The 17,599-nt window shown below is 36.8% G+C and overlaps 1 pseudogene; it reads right to left on the reverse strand.

Annotated features, from left to right (window-relative positions):
• The window catches only part of LOC139725125 (uncharacterized), a 48,204-nt pseudogene that overhangs the window by 10,542 nt on the left and 20,063 nt on the right, over window positions 1–17,599 (reverse strand).

Below are 17,599 nucleotides of genomic sequence, written 5' to 3' on the forward strand. Positions count from 1 at the left end.
CTTTTCTCCTCTATATTTTATTTTGCTCTCTATTTCTTTCCCGTCTATTCTGCTCGTGTTTTTTTTTTTTTTTTTTTTTTTGACAGTACATTGTCCTTCTTCCCATTCTACTCTTTTTCCTAGTCTCTTCTATCTGATCTCATTTTCAGGCTCGACCCATTATCGCTATCGTCATCTTCTCTTGAATATGTTTCTTCTTTTTTTTTTTCATCTTCTTCTACTTATGTTTTGTCATCTTCCCCTTTCTCAATTTTTTTTCCTTTCTATATTCTTCTCTTCGTTCTTCTTTCTCTTATCATTCATTCTCTCAGTCTTCTCTTCAGTCTTTCCGACCTTTCCTACTTTTACTTTTTTTTTTCATTCTCCTTCTTCTCTAGCTTCCTCTTCTTTTTATTCTTCATTTTCTCTTTCTTCTTTTGGCATTTCTCATTGCCCTCCTCCCCGTCATTCTTTTTCAGCTTAATCCATTTTTTTTTTTTTGCTAATACTCGTATACACGTAGGTAGCTTTAGGTAGATTGTAACATGCAGACTTCAACTTTTTTTGACTGAAATTTTAATCATTACCGCCAGAAAGTGGTATCAATTTTCCTGATAAAATTGTGCAAACTCTACATTGCAAAGTTACAAGGATGTTTAGTCAAACTTACGGATTGTGCAGTTTCGCTCGTCTTCCCCAAATTCGCACTGGCGAGTTCCGTCGCACTGTTGGCTAAATGGAAGGCATTTCCCACTGTTACACGGGAAGCAGTCTAGCACAAAATGAGAATATAGAATTCAAAAGAGAAAATTAGAAGTAAACCAAAAATGAGAAACGAAAGGGTCAATGAACGTTTAACGTTAGATGAAGTGATAGTCATCTATAAACTTAAAAAAGATTAAAAACTTTGGACATCGCTGTAAATTAAAAAAAACACACACACGTTTTTAAAGCGAACATAGTTTTTCCTTTCCCTTTATATGCCACTATATTCCGAAAGTAACATACTGAATCAGAAACTGAATCTGATAATGTTTGAGAGTTGTTGTGTTTTTTTTTTTGCGTATGAAAACATCCATATCAGCTATCAGTAGCTAGACTGTCAACATTCCATACCTGTCGGTGTGGTGCAGGAAGCGGGCTGCACTGGGCAGGAGCATTTCTGGTCACTGGGCATACAGACGCTTCCGTCCCCACAGTCATATTGGCCGGACATACACGCCAGTGCTGCAGAGTGGTAAAAGTGGTGAACAGTATGATTAAAAACCGCTGGTAGCAATGCGTGACCAATACAATTGTTCATCGTTGCAACCGACATCGATCCATTGCGGGTTATGCATAAGTTATTTATACCGTTGTTACAAAAGAAACCTGACTTTTAATAGCACTGCTACAACTTATAAATCTTACTGAGGACCTTGTTGTTCTGCAGGTAGTGAAATATGAGTGAATTGCTATGTAAACATACATTTGAAACAGATATTTATCACTTTATACTACTCCAAAAGCGCTGCGCAGTGCATATCCGAACTTTAAAAACTCGTTCTACGAATCTTGTTTCAGTGAGATGTATATGACATTATACTCGTTTGCCATTTAAATATTTGAGAGTAAAATAAGTAATAGAGAAAAAGAAATATAGGAAAGAACATGAAAAAAGTAGGAAATATAATGCAAGTTGTTTTTAAATATTAGTGTATTAATCATAATCAGATGAGAGAATAAAACATCTTTGAGTGTTGGTCGACTAGTGAAGCTCTTATAAGTCAAGAACACGGTCATGATGCAATACAAACCATTGTTCGCTGATTCCGATGTGACTATAGCAAGGAATCCGCGGGCGGACACGGCGAAATCAGATACGAATCGCGCATACAGAGATTCATTTGACGACAGGTAAGTGATGGTGCTCGTACGAGTGAGCGCCCCGGAAAGCACCAGGGGGGCTTCGGTTGGACTTGACGACAAACACAGGACGTCCAGATTTGGTTCCGTGTACAAGTCCAGAACATCAACACGAGGCCTGTGTGCATTGGGAAAAAAATAAAACGATGTCTGCCATTATGACTCTACTGCCTTACCTGGTTATGATAACCATGCAAATAAAGATTTCCTATTGCTCAGGAATGATTACCCCAAAAAGGCGTTCAGCTCAAGATGAAGAATAATGTCGCACATGATATAAGTATAGACACGTACATGTTATTATATATGTGTAGACGACTTATCAATATCTCTTCTATTCATCTATCTATCCATGCACATGTATTTCTTTCAATCAACCTCTCTTTCAACATAATAGTATACATATCTAATCATGTACTATGTATGTAACATGTACTACTATCTATCAGTCTATCTATCTATCTATCTATCCATCCATCTATCTATCTATCCACCTATCTATCCCTCTACTTATCTATCTATCCACGTGACTATTTAAATGCTAATGCATATAGAGGTAATAGCACCCGAATTGACGTACCTGAAGCCATCTTCGGCAACAATCAGCCAGGTCCTCTGGGCGTTGAGAGGGTAGTACTCGGGGTAGTTTGGGCTCGTCAAATTATACCCATTGGGATGCTCCCTCAAATAGATGGTTTGGTTTCCCCCTATGATAGGACGAAAACGACACCAAAAATTCACATCCATCTTGATTCTCAAGCTGTCTTGACGTATATCACAGAAAAGAAAGGAAGAGGCTACCAAAATTACAGGCAAAAAAAAAAAAATGAAAATGGATTGGTATTGAGGAAAAAACAGGAAACAAGAAATATAAAGAAATGAATTATTTCATGACTGTTCTAACTTTTCCATTAGGCTAATTCTCCAGGTAACATGCACATGTTATTATGTTATTATGAATGCAGAATTAAAGAACATCATTATAGTCAGCTATGTAAAATTTAAATTGATTAATATCCTCACGTCCATTTGAGGACTGTTGTGTTTCATGTACAATGAAAGTCATAAAAAGAATTAGAGCAAATACCCGAGGACTTTCAAAAAAGAAATGACCAATGATTTAAATTACTGCAGAGTGTAACAAGTAAAAGACAATTTCTCCCAGCACATCCTCTCCAGGGTTTTGAATACATCATTATTTTCTTTCTTTAACGACATAAAAGGTTGTTTCAAGAAATACCTTCGGTACAATTTGACTCGTCAGACTGGTCGAGACAGTCCGAAACTCCGTCGCAAAGCTTGTCCATCGAGTAACACTCAAGACTATACACACATTGAAGCTCTTCATCTGAACAGGTAGCTGGTAGTGGAGAGGACCATGATGCATTAAAAAATGATATGGTGAAATCTGCAGAAGTGTTTTTAATTACATAAACAGCTTTGTATATTCCACTTCCAAATCAACAATGACGACAAAATCAGGAACGTACAGCGTATAAACAAGTCTGATTTTTGTCAATTTTTGAAGTGAGTAAAAAAATGTAGATGAATGTATGTCTGAGAAAACTAAAGGATTTGCATCTATTGTTAATTGGAATCGCATTTACATTAGTTGTTTCGCACTTGGCTGTCAAATTTGGATCATTGTCGTAATGTACTGTATGTGACATTTATTTTGTACCTGAATTGTTATATGAATAAAATTTCTTTGTGGAAAAAAAAAGTCTGACCTTGCGCAAGAATTTACTGCATTTGTAAAGTACGGATAATCTACACCACTGTAACGATTAAAAGATGCAAACCATTTAAAACTATGCATACTTCATGCAGACACACACATAAACAGACACGAGCATTACATTTGCATATGTAGGGATAATGTTTGTGAATCCTTGGAACATCATGAAGAAGATGGAAGTGCGTCCGAACCACCAAAATGTTGATTAATGAATAAGTAAGTAAATTATCAATATAAAACAATGCAGTCCTTGTAAATCGGTTTTTCCAGTTTATTTTTTTTTCTTAAATATCATTAAGGGTCGTCTAGTTCTCCTCATACACCAAAATGATTTTAAGAGCAAATAAAAAAATACATATATATATATTTTTTTTTTCAACTTACGGCAATACCCCTCATCGGATCCGTCCGTGCAATCTTGTATCCCATCGCAATGCTTTACCGCCGGGTAACACTGTGTCTGGTCGAAGCAATTCAATTCATCATCTTCACATGGAGTTGCTGTCATTAAGGTAAAAATGGTGAGATCTTACCGTGTCTTGCCATAATTTTCCGCGATTCAACAAGTAAGGTGTGCAAAATAGAAAGGAATTACTATGTTCGAATTCTTCTTCTTGTTCCTCTTGATTGTCTTGAAATTTGTTCATTCATTACGCGTTGATTCGATATTGACACGTAGTCAACACTGCCATTTTTTTTTTTTTGTCCATCACGAACATATCTTGGTCGTAATCATAATTTCAATGTACATGAAAGTGACAACTCCTTACAGCCAGATGATGCCACTGTTCAAGATTCATTTTCTCGTCTTGGTTCTGGTATTTTCCAAACCACGATGTTCCATCATGGAATTAGTTTGTCCCATTCGCTCCCCAAATACACACCAATGTAAACGGTAAGAAACCCTTCATCTATACAACCGCAGTTATGAGACTTTTAGCTTTGTACAGCTTGGATGTAGTCAGTGAAGTAGGATAGTGGGCAACTGAAAAAAAAAAGGTGATTCAGTTCCAAAAGAAAATCAGTTCCAAAAGAAAATCATTAGGACTTGTATCTGAATACCTGTGAGTGCTTTTAATGCCGATTGGCTTGAGAAAAGGCTAATGCTTGTTACATACTGTACAGCGTACAGTCCCTCATGACTTTGTGGTCATGAATCGTCAGATGTCGAAGAAGAACTTAGGATAATATGTTATAACTTAAAACTTAATCTTAAAACAAGTCGTTGTCGTTTTCTTGAATGCTATAACCACTGCACTGTTAGGTTAAGATCAAACGATTCGCATTTCCAACTTTAAACGTACATGTCGCATTTATCTTGAGGGAAATTTGTAAAACAAGAATGATCAGGGAAGCTGAATTTAAAAGTATAGTAAAATAGAAAGTATCTTTCTGCAATTTCATGTAAATTATATGTATGTGCATGAGAGTTTTTGTGACACGTGTTTGTGTGATTGAATGTGTGTGTGTGCGTGTGTGTGTGTGTGTGTGCTTGTGTTGCATCTGTCCTATGTAAATATGTTACTATTATACTTCTTGTTAATATGTTTAAAACTTTAGTATGTTTTGCTTTGTTTTATATGTTTATCCGGGACCCCTTTTTTACAAGCTCTGCTTCTTTTGGGGTCCCAAACCATTCATTATTCTTATTCTTATTCATTATTCATAAGCTGTAAAATAACTTACTGCAAAACCATTCATCCGATCCGTCGATGCAATCCTCAATACCGTCGCAAACATTGTCGGCCGGGTAGCACTGGGTGTAGTCGACACACAGTTGGTCTGTTCCATTGCAAATTACTGTTCATATTTTAAAGGAAAGGTGGTTGAAAATTGATATCATTTTTTTTTTCTTTTAAATGTCTACCTCACAACTCCTACAAAAACCTAAGCATTTTTAACTTTTAATCTTAACTTTAAAAAGATTACCTCACCAGCACACATCCATTGGTTCTCACTCGTCCATACCCATCCTTCTCTCTCTACTACAGAACGTCTATTAAAACAGTGTGCACACTCTCGATTTTGAACTTTGATTTAATGTACCTCTTGTGCACCCTCGTTTTCAAACCTATAGTACCACAGCCCCACCCAATATTCGAACTTACGACATAATTCTTCGTCCGCCCCATTGATGCAATCCAGAACGCCGTCACAAGTCTTTTCGAACGGGTAGCACTGGGAAGAATTGGAACACGGCAGGTCGGTTCCATTGCAGGTTGCTATCGACAATTTAATGAGAACATGGCGGGCAAAAATTCATGTCAGTTTCGAAAATGACTGATTCTGAAAACGATGGACATTGAAGTTAAAAAAAATAACACTCGGTTGTTCCGATGCAATTTGCTAATATCAGAAGTAAATTGTTTGTCAGTTTTAGTGTTAGTGAAATCACTATCCATTATTTTGACAAGGGTATCCTTTTTATCACAGTTTTAAGGAAAGTGTTTGCCGAACCGGAGGTTGTTATCCTTGTTAGATTTAGTTTGGTATCATTTCCGAGATAAAAATGATATCAACGAAAGCTACAGGCAAATAAGCAATAGAAAGTGATCTTAATTATGTCCTGACGGGGGCGTAAGCCTGACAGTTTTTGTGTCACATTGTACACATTCTATGACTCCTATTATTACAACAATGATACTCAAAACGTGAATACAAGAGTAGTTTTCATGAATAGTGCGATGACATTGAGCTTAATTGTGCCCAATGCACTGATGTGCATTGCTCATTTCCCATGTCCAAATTAACAAGTGATAGAGATAGATTTTTTTTTCGCCAGTATTTTTCGTTAATAGCAGCCAAATTCCAAGTATTCATTGGATCTGCTTAATCGATACTTGTTGCTTTTTGAAATAATGGCAACCATTACTTTGTTGTGCAATATTTGGTAAAGCTATGGATAAAATGAAGTTAATTTTGTATGAGATGCTAGAACAACTTACAGAAAGAGACAACAGGAAATCTTCTGATTCAGTGTACATGCATATTACACATAGAAAATGCAAAAGACTCATTCATGACAAAAGTCTCATTTCACGGCACACAATTGGTACTTTATTTATTATCTTTGACTGATTGTAACATCAGTGTAGCGTAATTAATCAAGCGACATTTTCTCCAAGTATGCCTATACTCACAACAGAAAGACTCATCGGAACCGTCGTTGCAGTCCAGAACACCGTCACAAAACTTGTAATGTGGGTAACACTGCGTTTGGTCGTCACACGCATATTCAGTTGTGTAATTGCAGGGTGCCAAGCCTGGAGCAAGACATTATGTAGAGAAATGAACTTCCGTTAATCAGTGTTAAGTTTTGAGTGATTCTTTAATCCCTGCAAACGTGAAAACTGTGATTTCATTTTTCCCCTAGTATTAATTGAAATACAAACATTACTCATTCTTTTCTTCTCTTTTTTTTTCCAACATATGCGTACTTCACAACCCTCACCTATAAAAAAAAAAAAAATAAATAAATAATAATAATTTGTCCTCTGCGTTGAGAATAGTTTGACATTGAAAGTAGCACTACCTATCCTTCTCCGAAGCAACGGTTTAGCCTGATTAGAGCAGATGTCGTAATTATAGGTACAGTTTCGAACGAAATCAGGAAGTGGCTTACTGCAAAAGGACGGTTCGTCTGACCCGTCGTTGCAGTCTATCAGACCATCACAGTACTGCGAATACGGGATACACTGCGTGCCATCCAGGCAAAGGTAGTCAAACAGCGTGCAGTTCACTACATTGTAGAAAGGGAGGTTGAAATTTGAATTAGAAATAGTTGCGAAATAAGAGAGGAAAGCGGGTACATAACGTGATTGATATCTATCTGCTGTTTTTATCTTTTTTTTTTTTTTTTTTTGGTTTAGAAACTTTGTAGACCACCATCGTAATTGGTCTGTGGAAGCATATCCCGGTTCATAGGTCGCGGCTAAACACTGATGATGACTTTGAGATGAGTTGAGTTTGAGACCAAAAGAGTGAACACATCTAATAATTGCAAATAACGCATTGATATAATTAGATTTCAGTGACAACGATATGACAATAAGGCGCCCGCGCGCGCGCACACACACACACACACACACACAAAAGAAAACCATCCAGAGAGTAAAGATATAAGCAAAGGAACACATAGCACCACAAACACGCAAAAAATAATGTTTGAGGAGCGTCTAATGATTTGAGTTTTCTTCCAAATGTTAAGGACAATAATGGTAACAACATTGTATTTGTTAACAACCCTCATTAAATAAAAATAATGTAGATAGTCAAAGGGTTTGTACAGTTCTGGTCGAGGTGAAGCTTTAGCTTTTAACGTTTTGCGAGATATTCAGAAACCACGTACTCTATAAGATGTCAAAGAGCATGCAGTTTTAAGAGGTATCAAAAGTTTATATGATGAAAATTGGTTTTTAAATGGCTGAGATATTCAAAAAAAAAAAGATGAAACAAAGAGATCCTAATTAAGTTGTGGCATGTCGCCTTTTATTATTAGCACTTTTTTGGATATCTCAGCAATTTGAAAACCAATTTTCATCAAATAAACGTTGAATCTATTTTAAAATTACATGCTCTTTTATAATTATTTCATAAGAGGCTTTTCATTACCTCACTTAGGAATGTTCAAAACATGAATCCCTACCTCAAACAGTACTGTACAGTCCCTTTAAAGGCATCTTAAGTTGACTTCAGAATAGGTCCGAAAAAAACACAAAAGGTACAAACGAACAAACATACAAACATACAAACCAGAAATAGAAAAAGAGAGGAAAAGAGAATTGAAAAACCGTCACCAACTGGATAATCTTAATTCTATTATCTTTTAAACGATATTCAAATGCAGTGTCAAGATAAGAAACCCAGCACCACGCAGAAGACAGATATGCCGTTGTATTTAAGGAAGGCTTCATCTAGGGAAATGGAAAAAAGAGGTAAGATCACGTTTCAGCTTTTCTTCACACCTGCGTTTTCCTGGGTGGACGTTTCCATTCTTGTTGAAGTTTCATATTCTGTAATTTCAGTTTGTGTTGTTGATGGTATTGCTGTTGTTCTGTCAGGGCTCTCTATAAGGGACATCATTTCATATCAAAACAAGGAAAAGTAGAAATTACGCGGTGCGTAACATATGTCCCCGCCGGAAGTAGCATTTTGTAACAAAATGTGCAATATAGGTAAAAAATCAAGGTCAAAGGTCAAAGAAGTCAAAGGTCAAAATTCTGTGTAGAAGTTTTGAAGCCCTCACCTAGTGCCATCACATAAAGCAAATGGAATCGAAATTGGGTTAGAAATGGCGAAGGAGTAGCATTTTGTAGCCAATGTACAATATAGGTCAAAAATCAAGGTCAAAGGTCAAAGAAGACAAAGGTCAAAATTCTGTGTAGAAGTTTTGAAGCCCTCACCTAGTGCTATCACATAAAGCAAACGGAATCGAAATCGGGTTAGAAATGGCGAAGGAGTAGCATTCTGTAGCAAAATGCACAATATAGGTCAAAAATCAAGGTCAAAGGTCAAAGAAGTCAAAGGTCAAAATTCTGTGTAGAAGTTTTGAAGCCCTCAACTAGTGCCATCATATAAAGCAAACGGAATCGAAATCGGGTTAAAAATGGCGAAGGAGTAGCATTTCGTAGCAAAATGTACAATATAGGTCAAAAATCAAGGTCAAAGGTCAAAGAAGTCAAAGGTCAAAATTCTGTGTAGAAGTTTTGAAGCCCTCACCTAGTGCCATCACATAAAGCAAACGGAATCGAAATCGGGTTAGAAATGGCGAAGGAGTAGCATTTTGTAGCAAAATGTACAATATAGGTCAAAAAATCAAGGTCAAAGGTCAAAGAAGTCAAAGGTCAAAATTCTGTGTAGAAGTTTTGAAGCCCTCACCTAGTGCCATCACATAAAGCAAACGGAATCGAAATCGGGTTAGAAATGGCGAAGGAGTAGCATTTTGTAGCAAAATGTACAATATAGGTCAAAGGTCAAGGTCAAAGGTCACGACTGAAATTCTGTGTAGAAGTTTCAAAGCTCCCATGTAGTGCTATCATATAAAGCAAACAGAATCAAAATTGGCTCATAAATGACAGAGAAGTAGCAAATTGAAGATTTTGATCACACACGGACGCACACACGGACACACGGACACACGGACACACGGACGGACGGACGGACAGACGGACGGACACACGGACACACACACGTACGGAGCCCGTTTCATAGTCCCCTGCTCGAACTCGTTCGGCGGGGACAATAACCATCAAAATTAATCAATTCAGTCAGTCAGCCGGGCATAACAAAAAAAAAAAGGAATATATATCGTAATTTTGAAATACTATCCTTATAGTTGTAATATAACCCATTTCCTTGTCACTCTCTACCTCTTTCCTACTTTCAGCAAGTTTGGATTGAATTTTCATTTACATCCCTACGAAACACAGAATATGCCTTTTGTATTTTTAGAACTAAATTACGCCATAATTATCAGCGTTCTTTTCATTACTAAAAGCGTATTTATTATAATACATGTTAAACAAAACCAACTTTAAGAGCTGCAGCATTACCGGAATCGAGCATAGACTTATAGAGTCAGACTTTACGGTCATCAAAATCTTCCGTTAGAAAAATTTGTTTTGGACAGTTGTGGAGACATCATACTGTCTTTTTTTTAATTCAAACTTGTATAGATGATTTCAATCAGTAGACTCACAGAGCTCTTATGAAAAGAACACAGCCTCCCACAGTGTGTTCACAATGTGTTCACATATTCGGCTGTTTTAACAGTGTGAAGATGATTCCGCATTGTGGTGTGGTTTCTTACACAGTATCCACCAGTATGTTTTGTTTCACACTTATTGTCTATGAACTGATGACTTACAAACTACTGTACAGTCTATCTTGTTGAGTATAATTATTCTGTATCTGAGAATTCACATAGAATAGTGTTAATTTACCAGTTGTTTCTTGAGTCGTAGCTAGCTGAGTTGTCATCTCCTGCTCTGTTGTTGTGGGTTGATATGTCGTTTCCCGTTCTGTTGTCATCTCAAGAAGCTCTGAAAGACCAAAAAAAAAAAAAAACCCGACTAAACGAACTAGAATAACGAACTCATATTTTCCTTTCAAATGTAATTTCTTTCCAGCGCAGGAAGTGATATTGTGGATTTGTCTTTAAGGTACGTATGCATACTGTCTTGTCACATTTTCTTTGAAATTCATTCAAGCCGACAGTGGAGTCAACGGTGTAGTCATCAAATGTTAGATGGCTTGGTTAAAAGAACGATTAAAACTGATATTTTATTGTTAATCTATTCCCCTGAGCAATATTACTCTTTGCTATCGTTTTTTTTTTTCATCCCTGATGTTTTCGATACGGAGAGCCCATGAAGTCCATGAAGTAATATCTGAAAGCTTAGGGTAGTAAGCTTAAATGCATTTTTGCCTTGGAGTGTGTAACCACCTATCAAAGCTTCCGGCAAGGTATAAATGGTAAGATGGGATCTCGTGGTTTGTCAAAGAGCAAACAGGGTTAAGCAGCTGGTACTCTATAATAGTGAATAGAACGGTCGTAGCCATTGAGATGATGGGGAAATTACCAATTACACCCTTCCTCTCAAATAATTATTTTGCACTGTTATGTACATGTAAAGTTGATGATCACTGAGTATGTTTACTAGATCTCTTTATGTTAAGGTTTGTGTTGATAACACTTGGCCTCTTACCTGCGCTGGTTCCGGTCACGTTGACGGCGGCTATTGGCAAGCTCGAAGAGTTGTCCATGCTTACTGCTACCAATACGTTCGTTACCTGTGCCTCCACTTCGGCTGCAACGTAGGCGATCTCCTGGGCGGGGTCGCCATTGGGCGGGGCGTTAGGAAGCTCCCCTTGGTCTATGGTGATTAGAATGTCAAAGTGGACGAGGATACTTCCTGGTCTGTGATGATGTGAAGGAGGAGGCAAATGACATGAAAAAAAAAATAAGCCAAAAAAAAAAAATCAACCTCAACAACAAATCAAAGATAACCTCAATATTCGCCGGTGTAAAAAGTTTTTTTTTTCGCATGGCAGTTGATAGTAATCTCGTGCCTGCTAGTTTTTCGAAATTTAATAATGTGCAGTTAAACCAAATCTTTTCAACGGTAATGACAACAAACAAACAAGCAGACAAACAAACAATAAACAAATATACATGTGAGTTGTTGACAAAGTGTAGATTTGAAATGTGTTATAACACTCAGACATTGCTTAGATTGATAAAATGAAAAATGCTTTGATACTTTCGATGAAAATTCCCATGCAATATTAAAGGGGAAAGCGCATAAAGGATTTTATACTGTAAAAAAAAAAAAAAAAAAAAAAACGTATTTGTTCTTGAGAGATGTTTTGGTTGTCAAAAATGGACAAACAATATTTGATAATACTTGATAGATAATCCAACCATACAATGCCATACTTACGAAAAACCATTTACTATTACTCCTTCGTATGTTCCACTGATATCGGAGTTTGAGAAGGCATCGTTCATCTGCGGAAAAACAAAATCAAATACGAAAGTACGATGAAATGCATGCCCACATAAAAATGTTGACGTATCTCCCCATGATCTTACACTCAAAGCTCTAAATCAGAATGTATTTGAATGTGAATTGAGTACTCAACATAGAATTTTATTTTTCTCGCAGCCACGAAAAATCATCTCATGGAACAGTCCAGACGCATCATAAAACAAACAAATGCAACATATTCGAAACATATTACCGTTGAAGCTGTGTATTTTCGCGTTTATGAGAATCTTTAAAAAAGTCAGGTATAGATGTCGTTGTATTTCAATGGCTACATGAAGATGAATATGTTGACCAAACAAAACCAAAAACTAAAAAATAAATATATACAATATTCACATAGATTGCCCACACTCTCTGTCCTGATACTGGATTGCTCTGAGGTATATATAACAATAGTTACAAAAAGTACCATTTCTTTTAACAGGCAGATAGTTATAATTCATGAAACGTTCAATATGATGGACACCCGTTGCCAAACTGTGTATGTGGGTTTGTATATCGTTGTGTTTCAATGTTAAATCTACAAGCAGATTACTCGTTTGACAGAAAGCTGTCGGGGTGTTGCACAACCGCTGTTACCTTCGGCAGGGGTAAATATTGACTCAGTAAATACACCGTGTGAGAACCTTAAATATTAGCCTACTCTATCGTAATTATTTCTTGTAGAGATTGTCAACAATGTCGACACACCAATGGAATTCCAACAAATATGTTGGGTAAGACAAATCAAAATTTGATAAGGTATGATAGGAAATGCCCATCTTTACAGTGCAGCTTTATTTTCTTCAAAATTAGATGTACACAAGAAAAAGATCTTTTTCTTTTTAGATTCTAAAATGAAATAAAGCAAATAAAGATAAAAGACGTGATTATAATTCTACTATAGATTGCTAGAAGACAAAGCTTCGATAACAAGAACTCACAAGATTGCTAAAACTGCTTTCCAATGCTTGGTATTCTGGGCTCGAACTGTTGTCCAGAGATGAATCGTAGGGCATGTCTATCGTTGCGACAGCCGAGGACATTACGCTGTCTGTAAAATGAAAATGAAACTACTGGATATGTGCTCTTCTTTCCTTCCAAATTCACAAACTTAAAATGATCTAATTCCATTATATTAACTGTTTTACTTTGGTATTCCCTTTCTTGCCTTCTATAAAATATATCCATACATAAAAGTAATCATGTACATACAGTCATGAAGACATTTATATTAATGACGTTATGTATATGGGGAACGATAATTCCTTTAAGGCATTGTAGTTACGAAAATCATCACAGCAAGCATTGTACTTAGGAGACATGCGAGTCCCCTGCAGGATGCTGAGAATAAAGTTTTGAATAAAGATTTGAATATGACCCCACTATCCATTTTTTTTTATTAACCAATATGAGTCTTCCTGGCACCGATTGCGGTATTTCTGAAGTCTGTAAAATACAATTTTAACTTGCAATCATTATGTTTTCATGGAGAGGTTATAATCGTTAAAAGAGTGAACTGGCAAGTAAAAATCGCAAAGATGTTAGAATCTGTTCGCACTCTTCCTTTCTACTTTATACCAACGTAATTTTCGTATATAAAAGCAAAATGAAATAAAATAAATGAACTTACACGAGGGTTCTGGAAATGCGACTGTTGTAACCACTGAAGTGTGGAGAAAAGGTTACAAGAAACACAATTGTTTTCATGGTAATTCAATGTAAAAGAAAATGTGGGAAATCATCAATGTCATCTTAACAGAATAAACAAGGATTAAGGCGAAAATCATGGCATTGGTTCTGCATTAGCCATATAGACTACAGAGCTTGTATTTTTTCTCATTTTCGCATCATCAAGCTCTGCACAAGCATGATATGTATTTTTTTTAATTTTGTATCCGTTTAGTTGCTTATTGTCTCGCTTTATCATCTGTTTTGTAATTTTGCTTTGCGTGTATCCTTTGTGTTAGCCTACAAAGTGTTTGTTGTGTTAATTAGTGTTTGTGTTATTAACGTAAGCTTGACATTTGCATGAATGACCATGTGACTAGTTGACATAGTTTACAAATACATTGTATAAACTCAGCTCTGCCTGCTTTCAAACAAATGAAAAGAGTCATGGTAGTAATTTCTGTGGAAAACTTACTGTGTGTCGGTCGGGTGGTGGTGACCTGCGGTGGTTTATTGACTAGATATGAAGATTCAAAGAACAGGAAAACATTAACGTTAATGATTAAACCACCGAGCTACTTCAAGGGCTGTTATGACATGAAAACTTTGCACTTGGAATTCAATGGCGTCACTCATCTCTTCCAAAATTGTGTATCCATACATTCCAAAGCCGCACGTCAGTGGGGTCATAGAACGATGCACTTGAACCATAAGGGCTGTTGAAACGTACGCTGCGAATAATACGTTGTACAGATAAACATATTTGATATGCACTTAATATGTAGAAATAACAAATATAAATACACGATATTCCCTCGGTAAACACACGCACAGATACAACACACAAAAAGACTCAACTTAAAAAAAAAAAAAAAAAAAAAAAAAAAAAAAAACTCTTACAGTAAAATATGACACCTCAATAAAAAGAGGAGTGGGTTTCGATCACATGACTAACTTACAAACGAATTCGAAGAGGAGAAAAACGGCAACGCCGATAAGAGCAGCTAGGAGGAGGATGAAGAAGATCACAATGAAGCAAGTTCCTTTTGAGCACGTCTGTCTCTTTTTTGCCTCGTTTTCTTCGTGCTCAGTTTTTCCTTTGAATTTATAAGAGGCGGGGTGGTTGAAACCGTACGGTTGATTCTGTTCTCCTTTGTGCCGCAGAAAGTCCGGATTCTCGTACTCATTCGCTTCGGTTCCAAGGTCGATATCGTAATATTTGTGATCGTCTATGGAACCGTTCTTTTCGCTTGGTCGGTGGTTTGAGGCGCCGTTTTGTGTCAGCCCCTGATACTTATGGCGGGAGTTTTCGTCCAGGTCGAGATAACCCGCATTGCTATGCTGTATGTCCGGTATTCTTGGAGCTGGCTCTACGTATTCATCGGATTGGAAGGCTGCGTTATCTTGGCCGCCATTTTGCGTAGAAAGTTTCTATATCCGAGATAGAAAGAAAGAAGAATGGAATAAAGAGGGAAATAAAACAATTCCCGCAAATTTACAACTACGCACATAGAATACTAAATGAACTACAAAAGTAAACAAAGAAATGACATCAATTTATCTGTTTACACATTTCTTTCTCGTTGTAAATATAATGTATGTATGCATCCAAGTATCTATCAATTCATTTATCCATCACCTCATTTATCCGTTGATATCTATAAACCTGCATGTATAACACAGAGAAGTATGTGTATTTTTACTATCATTATATTATGCATAATGCGTATACATAGTTATGTGCATATTATGTACATATATGTACGTGAAGAATGCATGTGTGTCTCCCTTACAATGTAGGTATTTCATTTGCTGTTCGGTATCATGACAGCTTATAAAATAATGTTTTCTGAGACGCACTTGCACTCGATTGACGTAACCAAATTGTCAAATCTTACAGTCACATTTTTAAAATAAAAAGAACCTGTAAAAAGCACATCCATTATCTTGTTCATTTTCACAGTTTTAAGGTTTATATTCAACGTATGAAAGGTAAAACATTTCGAGTCGTTAATCATGCAATAAATTGCCTGTTGAGCTACATACCACCTACACTAGAGATAAAGACAGTGTTGCGTAATGATAATAAATTGTGCCACTACAACTTCTACAACTTATAAATGTGTATAGATAACTGAAAAAGGATAACGTTTTAGATAAGTACGGAAATCAGTCAGCGATGTATAGCTGGGATATCTCTAGACATTTTCTATTCACTTTCATCACAAGCATAGAAATTACGCCGCTACTCGATGTTCAGGATATGAATATCTCTGTATTAAAAAAAAAAAAAATTGAACAAGGGATGCTCGGTGAACAAAAGGCTTCCTCAGAATATACGATGTAGTGAATGTGTAACTTGAAAAAACATAACAAAAACAAAACGCATTGTAAAATCAAGAATTACACATATCCCCCTCACAAATTTGATCGTGTCGCATACAGCTTGTTGTGGGGCTGCTGCGTAATGCTCTGACTAGCTATTCTGGGTATTCTCTGCGGATATGTGTACAGGAAAATAAGCGTTTTGCATGTTTGGTAGAGCTAGGGGCAGAGCAGGATTCCAATTGCCAATCATCTTCCTTGAACTAACCACGTCATTTTATTTCCTGTTGTTTATTTCAGAGCCTGCGGATTGCAAGCTGCATAATTTGCAATATTTCCTCAAACAGTCAAAAGAAACGAACATATGTCATGAACATACAGAGAGAGAGAGAGAGAGAGAGAGAGAGAGAGAGAGAGACGCTGAATAAGCATATGAAACTGCGTGGTGGTTGCAACATGTGAACGCTTGCAATAGTTATCGATCCCAGGAAAATGTGTTTCAAAAGTTCCAAGCATTTGTCACTAAACCTCACTGTTACACTGAGAGATTACATAATCACCTGTGACTTTCCGTCAACTTGATCTTGCATGACAGGGTCGACGTGGTCGACGTCTGCTTCGTATGCGGCATTCTGATGACCACCGCTTTCAGGCTATAAAGATAACAGAAAGATCGTTATCATATGCACAAATCATTTGCGCATGGTCGGAGGTTCGTACAAGAGGTCAAATCCGATGAGGTGCCTGTCGCAGACACGTAGGCCTACCAACATCCATGTGTGAAGCACTTGTATGTAGCAAATTTTGTGAATAAAAATGACATCACAACTAGTGAATGCATTATACAGCATTAAGATCTTGCTAATGATAAACATCGTAGTCAGCTACATGGATTTACAAAGTAACTTATTTTACTGTTCCCATGCTCTCTCTCTCTCTCTCTCTCTCTCTCTCTCTCTCAGTCCGTCGGAGAATATCAAGCGAGCAGTCACAAACGACTCTAAACATTCTCAATGTTTTCATGTACGGGTAAGAGTCCCAAAGGATGAAAATATTCGACATCAACTGCACCTCAACACCCGCATTTGTTATGCAATAATTATTTATTATGATCAAATAAAGTAGGCAAAAGCAAGGTTTTTAGACAGGGATCATTATATGGGCTTTTTGGCACATTGAATGTTTGAGGAAATGAAAAAGACATAACAAGAAAACATGAATACTGGGCACGCCTTCTGCATTCCATGTTGGAATCACATTTATACACAGAGGGCACTGATTGTAATTGAGTTGCTGAAATCAATGCTTTCTCCACTCGCTACTGTGATATCATAATGGGTAAGGGTGTCGACGCTTTGACATTTGCACATACATGCCGAGCTGATGAGAACATTACATCTGTCTTTGTATTACTTGCCCTTATCGCTTCCGGCTTCATTTAACCTATACATTT

The sequence above is a fragment of the Diadema antillarum genome, unplaced genomic scaffold (genome assembly GCF_040938485.1).
Source record: "Diadema antillarum isolate AM-2024a unplaced genomic scaffold, OU_Dant_1.0 seq00000015_RagTag, whole genome shotgun sequence".
Classification (NCBI taxonomy): domain Eukaryota; kingdom Metazoa; phylum Echinodermata; class Echinoidea; order Diadematoida; family Diadematidae; genus Diadema; species Diadema antillarum.